Source organism: Cajanus cajan, chromosome 2 (assembly GCF_000230855.2).
Source record: "Cajanus cajan strain Asha chromosome 2, NIPB_CcT2T_4, whole genome shotgun sequence".
Lineage (NCBI taxonomy): Eukaryota > Viridiplantae > Streptophyta > Magnoliopsida > Fabales > Fabaceae > Cajanus > Cajanus cajan.
Genome location: NC_138518.1, coordinates 34,067,651 through 34,084,951, shown reverse-complemented (window position 1 = coordinate 34,084,951; position 17,301 = coordinate 34,067,651).

The following is a 17,301-nucleotide window of genomic DNA, read 5'->3' as shown; positions in this document are numbered from 1 at the left end:
TTTGTTCTAGGAGAGCGAGGAGCGGGCTTGTAGAGCGTGGGAACGCCAAAACGCTTCCCAGTTCATTTTTCATAAAAAGCACGCTTCAAGAGGTTTCCCTTCAATCCTTCCTTTTACTGCTTTCTGTGTGCATATTTAAACTGTCATCATGTAGATAGTCAATTTATAATTGTTTAGAATAAATAGGGGTAATTTAGTAATTTTATACTGTTCTTTTAAAAAATAATCTGTCATAGGGAACCCGAAAGGGGCGCCGTGGGGTGCTAACACCTTCCCCACGCGTAACCGACTCCCTTACCCAACTCTGGTTGTAGTGGCCAAAGTTGATTTTTAAATCAATTGCCTTATCCCTTTTTCCAATGTTTTGAGTAAAACATTGGTGGCGACTCCACGAACCCTCCTTTTATGAAAACCACTAATCCATGGAGGGTCCCGTTTGGGATTAATATGGATTAGTGAGCCTTTTAATAAAATTGCTCGTTTGACGAGGTCTCAGTTTGAGAATAAGTCATTCTAGCAATCCACCTTTTTCAAGCAAATAAACGAGTCCAACCATCCTTCGCGAATGCCGAAAGCCCGTTTCGGGCCGGTGGCGACAGGCCCGTTCGGGCCGGTGGCGACAGATGGCGACTCCACTGGGGAAGCCTCGAGAGTCAGTCCCATTTAGTGACAGATTATTTTTAACAAATAATAGTTAAAATTACTTTATTACCCCTTGCTTGTATGATAACATGATTTATTATATGGCTTTAAAATAACTGTTGTATGTTTAAATTCCGCAAATGTTTGAGATAAAAACTGCACACAAACCTTTGCACACAACAGTTCCCTCTATACCCGGGGGCATGAGTGATTAACCATAGGGAGTGGATGTTAGTACGGCCGGTTGGCGAATGGGTCTATAGGTGCCCGTAGACCGTTGTCGGAAAACATCACTCAAGGTGATAACCATGAACTTGAGTCCGACGGTGCGTTGGAACTTTCCATCGACCTACGACGAGAGGAATTGGGTCCCTATAATGGGGGCACCTTGGGGGCCTTTGACCAAGTGAGAACAGTTAGATCCTCCTTGAATATGCACTTTTCTGCAGGAGACCCCTACCTCGTGATTCGCTCGTGACTGTTCGTGGATGAGTGAATTGTGTGTGCATTTTTATGTGACATTGTATGAGCATACATTTGCATTCTTTAAACATACAACATCCCTAGTAAAATAAAAATAAATAGAAATAAAGATTTTCTAGTACATGGTGTTAACATCTGCCTCCATTGCATCCATATAGGTAGTTTCCCTTTTCACCCAAAATATACAAAAAGAAAAAATACGTATTTATCCAAACCAAGCAATATCATGCATCATCTTAGGAAAATCCTAAAAACATGATAATGCTTAGTTCAATAAACACAATGCATGCATATTCAACATCATCATCTCATGCATATAGATCATGGAGGGATCTAGGAATCATTCATTTCATACATCCCTCCTAGTAACTCAGTAATAAACATAAATAAAAAGAAAGGATTAAATCGATGCGTATTTTCAAAAATGGATCGCACGCCGTTCGTCATCAAGTGTAAGCCAACAACCGCGCCAAGCAAGCGCACATCAACTCCGTTGTTGGTAATCAAGACGAATAAAGGGGAAGGTCCGACACCATTAAGGATCACCGCTCCAAGACCTTTCCCCTACGAATCAAATAAGGCTGTGCCGTGGATATACGACATCCACTCTTCTGCCGACAGCGATATCTCCAACATCGCTGGACTTGGGGGCATGACTAGGAGTGGCAGGATCTACACTCCCAAAGATCTTCATGATAAAACCCCCAAGAATAAAGAAAAAGAAGAAAAGGAGAAAACCGAGGAAGATAGAGAATCCGAGGAGGAGACTGATGAGTTGTTAAAATTCATCAAACAAAGCGAGTACTCCATCGTGGATCAACTTCACAAGACACCAGCAAAGATCACTTTGTTGTCGTTGATCCTAAGCTCCGAACCGCATCGGCAAGCTCTGTTGAAGGTCTTGAACGAGGCATATGTCTCGCATACCATCTCCCAAGACAAGTTTGAGGGAATTGTTAGCCACATCACGGCTAATGATCACCTTACTTTCACCGATGAAGAAATCCCCGCCGAGGGACCTAATCACAACAAGCCCTTGCACATCTCTGTAAAGTGCAAGGAGTACCACATCGCAAAAGTCTTGGTGGATAACGGATCTTCCTTGAATGTGATGCCCAAAAGAACTCTCGATCAAGTGGCAATCAAGGGAGTCCAAATGCGCCCGAGTAACATGATCGTTCGAGCCTTCGATGGATCTAAAAGAGAAGTGGTGGGAGAGATCAATCTTCCAATCCAAATTGGACCCACTATCTTCAAACGTCGAATTCCAAGTGATGGACATCACTCCCGCATACAGCTGTCTCCTCGGCCGACCTTGGATTCATGATGCGAAAGCTATTCCTTCTACGCTCCACCAGAAAGTCAAGTTCATAGTGGGTGACAAACTGGTGACCGAACAAGCTAAAGATGACATACTCATCAGCAAGCCATCCAACATACTTTATGTGGATGCAGCAGAGGAAGCTTTAGAAACCGCCTTCCAAGCATTGGAAATCGTCAATGTCGAAACGTTTCCCCGAGAAATGAAGAAGGTAGCCTCCATGCTCATCAAGAACGGATACTTGCCAAGACAAGAATTAGGCAAGGACTCCCAAGGAATCCCGGAGCTACCCATTATCAAAGACAATCCGGGGAAACAAGGGTTAAGATACAACCCTAACAAAGATCAAAGGACGAAGAGGAACCAAGATCCTTCTCGACGTTCTTTAAGCCAGATCTTTAGGAAGGCCGGTTCACAAACATCAAGGCCGGTCGTCGTCATCAAGTGCTCTTCTCCTTCCGATAGGGATGTATAGACCTGATGACTATTAGAGATTACTCCTCGGGGACAGCCCGACCCCCGAGCCTCGATAGGGCACATGTTTCCATTATGATTATAATAAAATCATTCTTCATTAATTCTTTATTGCTTCTTTTCTCGCTTGCAATAAAATTCTAGACCACATTATTTTAACCCTGTTTGAATAAACATGAATGAGGTTAAAATCATCTTAATAAAAATAAACCCACATCATTTTTATGTGGAAGTGTGTGTGTCAACTTGGAGCACCTTTTCTTGGCCTCAATAAGTGCCGTCATGGATAAAAAGAAATCCATTCAGGACAAAAATCCTAAAAAACAAAAAAAAGCTCGGCAGGAAACCCAAAAAGGGGGCCGCACAAAAATAAGAGCAAAAGACCCGCTAGGAATCCCACAAAAGGGTGACCTAGGCAAAAATTAGGGTTACAAAATAATAAACAAAAACAAAAGCCCGCTAAGACATCACAAATGGGTGTTTTAGGCAAAAGTTAGGGCCATCAAAAAAGAAAAACAAAATAAATCCATGATGGTACCATCAATCGAATTCAACAAGGGGCTCAAGAAAAGCTATCCAAGTTGTCAAAGCACAATCATTAATAACAAAGATGTGCTTAACCTCATAAGTGTTTAATCGAACAAGCCTAAACACAATAAGCCTACCAATGGCCAGCCATTCTTACAAAATCCATTTTTCCAAAAATAAAATAATCCCCTCTAAAACACAAACTTTCGAAAATATATATCCTTTCCTTCTTTTCTCTCTTGTCCCAACGATTTTTGAATAATCTAGTGGAAACATGGAGATATAGTGGTCAATAGGAGGGTTGACACATCTTCTAAAGAAAGGGAAGAATCATTTGGTTGATGACACCAAAATCAAATATGCATCATTCCTCGGTTATAGAAGTCGGCAGCGCACAGCCCGTCTAAGAGGAATGGCAAAATCCAAAAACGCATCGGTTAATTCTTTTGAAAAAAGAATCAAATAGAATTAGGTGCATCATACTGCATACATGCATACAGATGATAGGTGTACTGGAAGATCTCAAACTGAGACCTCGTCAAATGAGCAATTTTATTAAATGATTCACCAATCCATATTAATCCCAAGCGGGACCCTCCATGGATTAGTGGTTTTCGCAAAAGGAGGGTTCTTTGGAGTCGCCACCAATGTTTTACTCAAAACATTGGAAAAAAGGATAAGGCAATCGATTCAAAAATCGACTTCGGCCATTACAACCAGAGTCGGGTAAGGGAGTCGGTTACGCGTGGGGAAGGTGTTAGCACCCCACAGCGCCCCTTTCGGGTTCCCTATGACAGATTATTTCTAAAATAACAGCGTAAAATTACTAAATTACCCCTATTTATTATAAGCGATTATAAATTAACTATCTACATGATGACAGTTAAATATACAAACAGAAAGCAGTAAAAGGAAGGATTTTAAGAAGAAAACCTTTGAAGCGTGCTTTTATATATTTCGTAAAACTGGGAAGCTTTTTGGCGTTCCCTCGCTCTACAAGCCCGCTCGCTCCCTCCTATAAAATTTTGACTACGGAAATCCGGAGGATTTCCCTTCGACTAGGTTCGAATCTCCAAGCTAAGTGCTCGGAATTCCAGAACTTCGTCGGATCGACTCCCAGAGAGATTTCTAGGGCAGAACACTGCTCAAAAACCCCAGAATACTCAAGGAGGGAGTCAAAACTGAGTGAAAAGTGTGGAATGACGTCCAATTGACGTCATATTTATAGGGAATAGGCGCAATACGGCCTACAGGAGCAATACGGCCGTATTGAAATTTTTGAACTTCAATACGGTCGTATTGAGTTCAATACGGCCGTATTGAAATTCAGAAATTTCAATGCGCCCGTATTGAGTTCACTGCGGGTGTATTGAAGTGTCAATACGGGCGTATTGACTTCAGTACGGCCGTATTGAAGTTTCAGAAACTTCAATACGCCGTATTGAGTTCACTGCGGCCGTATTGAAGCTTCAATACGGCCGTATTAGGTTCAGTACGGCCGTATTGGGCTTCATTCCCTCCACTTCCTTATTTTGAGCTATTCTAAGACCTCTAGACCTACAGAGAACCCTCCTAGGGCCTTCAAGGAGTCCTTCTGGCTGATTATCCTTCAGTCTTCGAGAGTCTTCAAGCTTTATTTCTGACCCGGACAATTTTAGGGGTCTACAGCTGCCCCCCCTTTACTTAGTTGGACGGCCTTTTGGTGTATCGGCTGACAAGTAAAGGAGTTGACCCAATTGTCCGGGTGTTGCGCCGACCTTCTGACTTGTAGCGTCTTCCGGTGGAAAATTGTTGAGTAGCCTCTCCAGGTGGGTGCATACCTCGGCGCTTCTGACATCCTCGGTAGCTGAGTTTACCCTCTCCAGGGTCAACTTCACTCGACGCCCGAGCCGGAAGTTGGACATCAACGCGCCTCTGATGACGCTGATGGTCGAGTACCGTCTCTCCAGACCTAACCTCACTCGACGCCCGAGCCGGAAGCTAGACACCAGTGTGTTAACATCACCCTGATGATTGAGTACCGCCTCTCCAGGCTTAGCTTCACTCTTTGTTCGAGCCGGAAGCTAAGTACCCTTGTGACGACGGTAGTAGTGTGAGTTTCGCCTCTCCAGGCTTAGTCTCGCTCTTTGTTCGAGCCGGAAACTAAGCACCTTTGTGACGACGGTGAGCAGTGTGAGTTTTGCCTCTCCAGGCCTTGCTTTGCTTGTTGCCCAAGCTGGAAGCTGTAAGTACCGTCTCTCCAGGCTTAGCTTCACTCTTTGTTCGAGCCGGAAGCTAAGTACCTTTGTGACAACGGTGAACGGTGAGTACCCCCTTTCCAGAGATAGCTTCGCTCATTGCCCGAGCCGGAAGCTGCATACCTCCGTGTTTGTGACGACGGGGGTAGCGTGAATATCTCCTTTCCAGGGATTTGTGATGATTTTGTCTCCACAGCCCACGATGCTGCTTCGACGGTTGTTTCTGATTTTGTGCCACTAGGGGCTGGATAACGCAGGGATCCGTCTAGGGGATGTGCAGTTACTCATAGGTTCTTGTGTCCCAACTTTCCATTGCGTAGTTGGTGCCCACTGGGGAATTTCTGATTCCTTTGGGGTGCAGACACAAAGATGCTCTTTCTGATGCGAGCGGTGCCTTATGATTGGCTGACGTCCTTTCGACGTTGGTGGAGTATCCTGGTTATCCTTGTTCGGGTAACTCTTTTTGTTTTCTGATTTTGCTGCCTCTGTGTAGGCTGTTATCCACTGGGGGATTTTGTCGTTGATTTTGATTAGCCTCTTCTGTTAGGCATATCAGCTTGACGTTCAATGATTGGCTGAGAGCCAGATTCCACTTGGGGAATGATTATTGATCTTTTTATGATTTTTCCTTTTGAAGGAGTGCCTCTTATGTAGGCGACTGAGGAATTGGAGTTCAGTATTCGGCTGAGTGCCAAATTCCGCTTGGGGAATAGTTATTGATGTCTTTTTGATTTTTCCCCTTTTGCAGGGATGCCTCTGAGTAGGCGATTGGGGAATGAAGGATCTTATGTATCCCAGAGTATTATTTAGGAAGCCTCTGCAGGCTTAGCCTCACTCAGCGCTTTGAGTCGGAGAGCTATCTTCCACTGAGGAAGTGTTAAGTCATTTGACTTGTATATACTGTTTGGATGATCGCACTTCCATTGGGGATTGCGTCGATTTTGCTTTGATAGCTCTCGCTGGGGATTCGTTCCGTGAGCTTGAGTTGAGGTTTCTCTGGGGAGTATTATTTCTGCGAGCCTCTCCAGGCTCAGTTATTCTGAAGAGAGTATTATTTCTGCAAGCCTCTCCAGGCTCAATTATTCTGAAAGAGTATTATTTCAGCAAGCCTCTCCAGGCTCAATTATTCTGAGAGTATTATTTCGGCGAGCCTCTCCAGGCTCAATTATTCTGAAAGAGTATTATTTCAGCAAGCCTCTCCAGGCTCAATTATTCTGAGAGTATTATTTCGGCGAGCCTCTCCAGGCTCAGTTATTCTGAAAGATGTGAAATCTTTGTCTTTTTTGTCGACTTTTGACTTTTTTTGTATGTTTGCCTTTTTTGTCATTTTTTTGGCTTTTTCTGTATTTTTGCCTTTTTTGTCATTTTTTGGCTTTTTCTGTATTTTTGCCTTTTCTGTTGTTTTTCGGCTTTTTCTGTACAGAAATGTCTTAATTATTTTGAGAGAGTATCATTTCGGCGAGCCTCTCCAGGCTCAGTTATTTTGAGAGAGTATTATTTCGGCAAGCCTCTCCAGGCTCAGTTATTCTGAGAGTATTCTTTCGGCAAGCCTCTCCAGGCTCAGTTATTCTGAAAGAGTATTATTTCGACAAGCCTCTTCAGGCTCAGTTATTCTGAGAGTATTTTTTCGGCAAGCCTCTCCAGGCTCAGTTATTTTGAGAGAGTATTTTTTCGGCAAGCCTCTCCAGGCTCAGTTATTCTGAGAGTATTCTTTCGGCAAGCCTCTCCAGGCTTAGTTATTTTGAGAGAGTATTGTTTCGGCAAGCCTCTCCAGGCTCAGTTATTCTGAGAGTATTTTTTCGGCAAGCCTCTCCAGGCTCAGTTATTCTGAGAGTATTCTTTCGGCAAGCCTCTCCAGGCTCAGTTATTCTGTATGACGCTGTTGATTTTCTGAATCTTTGCATTTTGTTTGCTGCTGTCATACACAAGCAATTTTTCTATTTTTCCTATTTTATGCAATTGCCTCATGATGAGGTCTTTGAATGTGCAATTAATGTGCGCGATGCACAAAATGCAAGTTTAATTATTTTAATAATTTGTTGTTTTTTAGAAAAAATGAATGGCTCCCCCTATCCTCTTCTTCTTGGAGGAATTTTGTCATCGACGTGAGGGAGGATTTCTGTTATTGCCGATACGGCCGTTATTCATTTCAGTATGCCCGTATTGTATTGAAAATTTGTTCATAACCCTAATTTTGGTACGGGCGTACTGAACATGATACGGGCGTATTGTTTTTCTGAAGTTTATATTTTTTATTTTTTTGTTTTTTCAATAAACAGAGAATAAGTGATCTTCCATTACACCTATCATCTGTATGCATGTATGCAGTATGATGCACCTAATTCTATTTGATTCTTTTTTCAAAAGAATTAACCGATGCGTTTTTGTGTTTGGATTTTGCCATTCCTCCAGACGGACTGTGCTCTGCCGATTTCTGTTACCGAGGAATGATGCATATTTGATTTTGGTGTCATCAACCAAATGATTCTTCCCTTTCTTTAGAAGATGTGTCAACCCTCCTATTGACCACTATATCTCCATGTTTCCACTAGATTATTCAAAAATCGTTGGGACAAGAGAGAAAAGAAGGAAAGGGTATATTTTTCAAAAGTTTGTGTTTTAGAGGGGATTATTTTATTTTTTGAAAAAAATGGTTTTTGTAAGAATGGCTGGCCATGGTAGGCTTATGTGTTTAGGCTTGTTCGATTAAACACTTATGAGGTTAAGCACATCTTTGTTATTAATGATTGTGTTTTGACAACTTGGATAGCTTTTCTTGAGCCCCTTGTTGAATTCAATTGATGGTACCATCATGGATTTATTTTGTTTTTCTTTTTTGACGGCCCTAACTTTTGCCTAAAACACCCATTTGTGATGTCTTAGCGGGCTTTTGTTTTTGTTCATTATTTTGTAACCCTAATTTTTGCCTAGGTCACCCTTTTCGTGGGATTCCTAGCGGGTTTTTGTCTTCATTTTGTAACCCTAACTTTTGCCTAGGTCACCCTTTGTGGGATTCCTAGCGGGTCTTTTGCTCTTATTTTTGCGCAGTCCCCTTTTTGGGTTTCCTGCCGAGCTTATTATCTTTAGGATTTCTTTTATCCATGATGGCACTTATTGATGCCAAGAAAAGGTGCTCCAAGCTGTCATGCACATTTCCACATAAAAATGATGTGGGTTTATTGTTATCAAGATGATTTTAACCTCATTTATGCTTATTCAAACAGGGTTAAATAATGCGGTCTAGAATTTTATTGCAAGCAAGAAAAGAAGCAATAAAGAATTAATGAAGAATGATTTTATTATAATCATAGTGGAAACATGTGCCCTATCGAGGCTCGGGGGTCGGGCTGTCCCCGAGGAGTGATCTCTAATAGTCACTGAGTCTATACATCCCTATCGGAAGGAGAAAAACATTTTGACGATGACGACCGGCCTTGACGCTTGTGAACCGGCCTTCCTAAAGATCTGGCTTAAAGAACGTCGAGAAGGATCTTGATTCCTCTTCGTTCTTTGATCTTTATTAGGGTCATATCCTAACCCTTGTTTCCCCGGATTGTCCTTGATAACGGGTAGTTAGGGAATTCCTTAGGAGTCCTTGCCAAGTCCTTGTCACGGCAAGTATCCATTTTTGGTGAGCATATGGGCTACCTTCTTCATTTCTCGGGGAAACGTTTCAACATTGGCAATTTCCAATGCTTGGAAGGCGGTTTCTAAAGCTTCCTCTGCTGCATCCACATAAGGTATGTTGGATGGCTTGCTGATGAGTATGTCATCTTCAGCTTGTACAGTCACCAGTTTGTCACCCACTATGAACTTGACTTTCTGGTGGAGCGTAGAAGGAATAGCTTTTGCATCATGAATCCAAGGTCGGCCAAGGAGACAGCTGTATGTTGGAGTAATGTCCATCACTTGAAATTCGACGTTGAAGATAGTGGGTCCAATTTGGATTGGAAGATTGATCTCTCCCACCACTTCTCTTTTAGAACCGTCGAAAGCTCGGACGATCATGTTGCTCGGGCGCATTTGGACTCCCTTGATTGCCAATTGCTTGAGCGTTCTTTTTGGCATCATATTCAAGGAAGATCCATTATCTACCAAGACTTTAGCGATGTGATACTCCTTGCACTTTATAGAGATGTGCAAGGGCTTGTTGTGGTTTGATCCCTCGGCGGGGATTTCTTCATCGATGAAGGTGAGGTGATCATTAGCCTTGATGTGACTAACAATCCCCTCAAACTTGTCTTGGGAGATACTGTGCGACACGTATGCCTCGTTCAAGACTTTCAACAGAACTTGCCGATGCGGTTCGGAGCATAGGATCAACGACAACAGAATAATCTTTGCTGGCGTCTTATGAAGTTGATCCACGATGGAGTACTCGCTTTGTCGGATAAATTTTAACAGCTTGTCAGTCTCCTCCTCGGATTCTTTTTCCTCGGTTTTATTTTCTTCTTTTTCATTATTCTTGGGGGCTTTGTTATGAAGATCATCGGGAGTGTAGATCCTACCACTCCTAGTCATGCCCCCAAGTCCAGCGATGTTGGAGATATCGCTGTCGGCAGAAGAGTGGATGTCGTATATCCACGGCACAACCTTATTTGATTTGTAAGGGAAAGGCCTTGGAACTGTGATCCTTAATGGTGTTGGACCTTCCCCTTTGTTCGTCTTGATTACCAACAACGGAGTTGATGTGCGCTCGCTTGGCGCGGTTGTTGGCTTACACTTAATAACAAATGGCGTGCGATCCATCTTGAACATACGCATCGATTATTTCTTTCTTTTTATTAATGTTTATTAATGGATTACTAGGAGAGATGTATGAATGACTCCTAGATCTCTCCATGATCTATATGCATGATATGAGATGATGAGGTTGAATATGCATGCATAGTGTTTATTCAACTAAGCATTATCATGTTTTTAGGATGTCCCTAAGATGATGCATGATATTGCTTGGTTTGGATAAATAACCCTTTTTTCTTTTTTCTTTGGGTATTTTGTTTTTGTATTTATTTCTTGGGTGAAAAGGGAAACTACCTATATGAATGTGATGAAGGTAGATGTTAACACCATGTAATGGAAGATTTTTATTCCTATTTATTCTTTTTATTTAAAAAAGAATGTTGTATGTTTAAAAGGTGCAAATGTATGCTCATACAATGTCACATAGTCAATGCACAAACAATTCACTCATCCACGAACAGTCACGAGCGAATCACGAGGTGGGGGTCTCCTGCAGAAAAGTGCATATTCAAGGAGGATCTAACTGTTCTCACTTGGTCAAAGGCCCCCAAGGTGCCCCCATTATAGGGACCCAATTCCTCTTGTCGTAAGTCGATGGAAAGTTCCAACGCACTGTCGGACTCGAGTTCATGGTTATCACCTTGAGTGATGTTTTTCCGACAACGGTCTCATAGGCTCCTATAAACCCATCAACCAGCCGTACTAACATCCACTCCCTATGGATTACCACTCATGCCCCCGGGTATAGAGGGAACTGTTGTGTGCAAAGGTTTGTGTACAGTTTGTATTTCAAACAATTGCGGAATTTAAACAAACAACAGTTATTAAAGCCATGTAATAAAGCATGTTATAATACAAGCGAGGGGTAATGAAGTAATTTCAACTATTATTTATTAAAAACAATCTGTCACTAAATGGGACTGACTCTCAAGGCTTCCCCAGCGGAGTCGCCATCTGTCGCCACCGGCCCGAAACGGGCTTTCGGCATTCGCGAAGGATGGTTGGACTCGTTTATTTGTTTAAAAATGTGGATTGCTAGAATGACTTATTCTCAAACTGAGACCTCGTCAAATGAGCAATTTTATTAAATGATTCACCAATCCATATTAATCCCAAGCGGGACCCTCCATGGATTAGTGGTTTTCGCAAAAGGAGGGTTCTTTGGAGTCGCCACCAATGTTTTACTCAAAACATTGGAAAAAAGGATAAGGCAATCGATTCAAAAATTGACTTCGGCCATTACAACCAGAGTCGGGTAAGGGAGTCGGTTACGCGTGGGGAAGGTGTTAGCACCCCACAGCGCCCCTTTCGGGTTCCCTATGACAGATTATTTCTAAAATAACAGCGTAAAATTACTAAATTACCCCTATTTATTATAAGCGATTATAAATTAACTATCTACATGATGACAGTTAAATATACAAACAGAAAGCAGTAAAAGGAAGGATTTTAAGAAGAAAACCTTTGAAGCGTGCTTTTATATATTTCGTAAAACTGGGAAGCTTTTTGGCGTTCCCTCGCTCTACAAGCCCGCTCGCTCCGTCCTATAAAATTTTGACTACGGAAATCCGGAGGATTTCCCTTCGACTAGGTTCGAATCTCCAAGCTAAGTGCTCGGAATTCCAGAACTTCGTCGGATCGACTCCCAGAGAGATTTCTAGGGCAGAACACTGCTCAAAAACCCCAGAATACTCAAGGAGGGAGTCAAAACTGAGTGAAAAGTGTGGAATGACGTCCAATTGACGTCATATTTATAGGGAATAGGCGCAATACGGCCTACAGGAGCAATACGGCCGTATTGAAATTTTTGAACTTCAATACGGTCGTATTGAGTTCAATACGGCCGTATTGAAATTCAGAAATTTCAATGCGCCCGTATTGAGTTCACTGCGGGTGTATTGAAGTGTCAATACGGGCGTATTGACTTCAGTACGGCCGTATTGAAGTTTCAGAAACTTCAACACGCCGTATTGAGTTCACTGCGGCCGTATTGAAGCTTCAATACGGCCGTATTAGGTTCAGTACGGCCGTATTGGGCTTCATTCCCTCCACTTCCTTATTTTGAGCTATTCTAAGACCTCTAGACCTACAGAGAACCCTCCTAGGGCCTTCAAGGAGTCCTTCTGGCTGATTATCCTTCAGTCTTCGAGAGTCTTCAAGCTTTATTTCTGACCCGGACAATTTTAGGGGTCTACAACATGTCTTCTAGGATTTTTGACTTCCTTATCCTCTTCCAATCTCCTAGCCATGGATTAGTGATGGGTCCCACATGAAGTTCCATGGATGGTCCTCCATCAGTGAGTATTATTATGCCTAGCCTTGTCGCCACCGGCCCGAAACGGGCTTTCGGCATTCACGAAGGATGGTTGGACTCTTTTATTTGTTTAAAAATATGGATTGCTAGAATGACTTATTCTCAAACTGAGACCTCGTCAAACGAGCAATTTTATTAAAAGGCTCACCAATCCATGTTAATCCCAAGCGGGACCCTCCATGGATTAGCGGTTTTCATAAAAAGGAAGGGTTCATGGAGTCGCCACCAATGTTTTACTCAAAACATTGGAAAAAGAAGTTTAAGGCAATCGATTCAAAAATTGACTTCGGCCATTACAACCAGAGTCGGGTAAGGGAGTCGGTTACGCGTGGGGAAGGTGTTAGCACCCCACAGCGCCCCTTTCGGGTTCCCTATGACAGATTATTTCTAAAAATAATAGTGCGAAATTACTAAATTACCCCTATTTATTCTAAGCAATTATAAATTAACTATCTACATGATGACAGTTTAAATATGTACACACAGAAAGCGGTAAAAGAAGGGACTTTAAAGATATAAACCTTTGAAGCGTGCTTTCTTATATATCTTGACAGAAATTGGGAAGCGTTTTGGCGTTCCCTCCCTCTACAAGACCGCTCGCTCCTCCCTATAAAATTTTAACTATGGAAATCCGGATGATTTCCCTTCGACTAGGTTCGAGACTCAAGCAAATGGCTCGTGACTCAAGAACTTCGTCGGATCAACTCTCCGAGTGATTTCTAGGCAGAGCACTGCTCAAAAAAACCCAGAATACTCAAGAAGAGGGTTAAAACTCAGTCCAAAAGTGTAGAATGACGTCCCATTGACGTCATATTTATAGGGATGAGGCTCAATACGGTCTCTGGGGGTCAATACGGTCCGTATTGAAGTTTTGAACTACAATACGGCCGTATTGAATTCAATACGGCCGTATTGAAGTTCAAAAACCTCAATACGGCCGTATTGAACTTCAGTGCAGCCGTATTGAAGTTCAGTGCAACCGTATTGAATTCAATGCAGCCGTATTGAAGTTCAGTGCAGCCGTATTGAATTCAATGCAGCCGTATTGAAGTTCAGAAACTTTAATACGGCCGTATTGAGTTCAATGCGGCCGTATTGAAGTTCAAAATGTTCAATACGGCCGTACTGAACCTCTGGGAGGCCGTATTGGGCTTCATTCCTCCCACTTTTCTTATTTTAGCTATCCTAAGACCTCTAGACCTATAGAGAACCCTCCTTGGGCCTTCTGGAAGTCCTTCTGGCTGATCTTCCTTCAGTCTTCGAGAGTCTTCAAGCTTTATTTCCGACCCGGACAATTTTAGGGGTCTACAGCTGCCCCCCCTTTACTTAGTCGGACGGCCTTTTGGTGTACCGGCTGACAAGTAAAGGAGTTGACCTAATTGTCCGGGTGATGTGCCAACCTTCTGACTTGTAGCGTCTTCCGGTGGAAAATTGTTGAGTAGCCTCTCCAGGTTGTGTTTGCCCTCTCCAGGGTGAGTATTAGTCGTCGCCTCTCCAGGCTCATTGCATACCTCGGTGCTCTGGACATCTGGGTAGCTGAGTATTGCCTCTCCAGGCTTGTGTATACCTCGGTGCTCTGGACATCTGGGTAGCTGAGTATTGCCTCTCCAGGCTTGTGCATACCTCGGTGCTCTGGACATCTGGGTAGCTGAGTATTACCTCTCCAGGCTTGTGCATACCTCGGTGCTCTGGACATCTGGGTAGCTGAGTATTGCCTCTCCAGGCTTGTGCATACCTCGGTGCTCTGGACATCTGGGTAGCTGAGTATTGCCTCTCCAGGCTTGTGCATACCTCGGTGTTCTGGACATCTGGGTAGCTGAGTATTGCCTCTCCAGGCTTGTGCATACCTCGGTGCTCTGGACATCTGGGTAGCTAAGTATTGCCTCTCCAGGCTTGTGCATACCTCGGTGCTCTGGACATCTGGGTAGCGTGAGTTTGCCCTCTCCAGGGATTTGTGATAGTTTTGTCTCCACAGTCCACGATGTTGCTTCGACGGTTGTTTTTGATTTTGGTGCCGCTGAGGGCTGGATAACGCAGGGATCCGTCTAGGGGATGTGCAGTTACTCATAGGTTCTTGTGTCCCAATTTTGCATTGCGTAATTGGTGCCCATTGAGGAATTTCTGTTTCCTTGGGGTGTAGACACAAAGATGCTCTTTCTGAGATGAGCGGTGCCTTATGGTTGGCTGACGTCCTTTTGACGGTGGTGGAGTATCCTGGTTATCCTTATTCGGGCGACTCTTTTTGTTTTTCTGGTTTTGTTGCCTCTGTGTAGGCTATTATCCGCTGGGGATTTTGTCATTGATTTTGTCTCCACAGTCCACGATGCTGCTTCGACGGTTGTTTTTTATTTTGATGCCGCTAAGGGCTAGATAACGCAGGGATCCGTCTAGGGGATGTGCAGTTACTCATAGGTTCCTGTGTCCCAACTTTCCATTGCGTAGTTGGTACCCATTGGGGAATTTCTGATTCCTTAGGGTGCAGACACAAAGATGCTCTTTCTGATGTGAGCGATGCCTTATGATTGGCTGACGTCCTTTCGACGTTGGTGGAGTATCCCGGTTATCCTTATTCGGGTATCTCTTTTGGATTTTCTGATTTTTGCTGCCTCTGTGTAGGCTGTTATCCGCTGGGGATTCTGGATGTTGATTTTGATTAGCCTCTTCTGTTAGGCATATCATCTTGATGTTCAATGTTTGGCTGAAAAGCCAGATTCCGCTTGGGGAATTGTTATTGATCTTTTGGATTTTTGCTTTTTGTAGGAATGCCTCTGTGTAGGCGACTGGGGATTTGAAGTTCTTATGTATCCCAGAGTATTATTTAGAAAGCCTCTTCAGGCTTAGCTTCACTCTTCGTTTGAGTTGGAAAGCTATCTTCCACTGAGGAAGTCTAAGTCCTTTGACTTGGATATTTTGTTTGGATCATGCTTCCGTTGGGGAATTTTGCTGATCTCGCTTTGATAGCTTTCACTGGGGAATTTGGCCCGTGAGTGGAAGCTGAGATATCTCTGGGAGTATTATTTCGGCGAGCCTCTCCAGGCTCAGTTATTCTGAGAGAGTATTATTTCGGCAAGCCTCTCCAGGCTTAATTATTTTGTGGGAGTATTTTTTCAGCAAGCCTCTCCAGGCTCAATTATTCTGTGGGAGTATTATTTCGGCAAGCCTCTCCAGGCTCAGTTATTCTGTGGGAGTATTGTTTCGGCAAGCCTCTCCAGGCTCAGTTATTCTGCATGAGTATTGTTTCGGCAAGCCTCTCCAGGCTCAGTTATTCTGTATGAGTATTGTTTCGGCAAGCCTCTCCAGGCTCAGTTATTCTGTACGAGGCGATCGATTTTCTAAATCTTTTGCCTTTTTTGTCGTTTTTGGCTTTTTCTGTATTTTTTGCCTTTTTTGTCATTTTTTGGCTTTTTCTGTATTTTTGCCTTTTCTGTTGATTTGCGGCTTTTTCTGTTGACCGCTGCCATACACAAGCAATTTTTCCTATTTTCTATTTTATGCAATTGCCTCATGATAAGGTCTTTGAATGTGCAACTAATGTGTGTGATGCACAAATGCAAATTTTATTATTTAATGTTTTTAGAAAAATGAATGGCTCTCCCTATCCTCCTTTTCTTGGAGGAATTTCTGTCATCGACGTGAGGGAATATTTTTGTGAGCCTTTTATGCAGGAGATTATGGATTTTATAGGAACCCCTCCAATTTTCTTTATTGACCGATTATTAAGGAATTTCATACAATTTTTTAGAAATACCAATTTTAGAGGCATAATCACATGGTCAAGAGAGAAGAGAAAATGAATAGATATTTTATTGATATTCACAAGTGTTTTTACAGAAAGATATACAGAAGGATTTTCTGAAGAATGGCTGGCCAGGGTAGGCTATATACATTGGGCTTAACAATTATATCTGTAATTGTTGCTCTTTACATTCCCCTAGTTGCTTCGGGTGAGATGCCTGAGCCAGGAGCGTAGATGCTGCAAGACGCTTGCTTCTAGAAGATAATCACTTGAACTGCCTTTCGGTTTTCGATTCAAGTGACCGTTGCTTGCTTTGTTTTTGTATCTTATTCTTTTGCCCCTAATTTTTGCCTAGAACATATCCTAGCGGGGATAAATTCGCCTTTGTTTTGCCTAGTACCCTTGTACTGGCGGGCTTTTTATTTTGCCCTAACTTTTGCCTAGGACGCCCTTTTTGGGTTTTCATCCTAGCGGGCCTATGCAAGCAACGTCTTCAAGCATAGTACTTCTTTATCACGTCAGTGTTGACTGGGTATCGAAGTTCTTTTCCATCCATGTCTGTGAGGATCAGTGCTCCTCTTGAGAAGGCTCGTTTTACTACGTATGGTCCTCCGTGATTTGGGGCACACTTTCCGATTTTGTCCTTTTGAGTTGGTAGCAATTTCTTCATTACCAACTCTCCCTCATGGTAGACTCGAGGGTGGACTTTCTTGTCAAAAGCCTTTTTGATCTTCCTCTGATAGGCTTGACCATGGCATATGGCGTTCAGCCGTTTTTCTTCAATGAGGTTCAACTGGTCATACCGGCTTTGAACCCGTTCTGC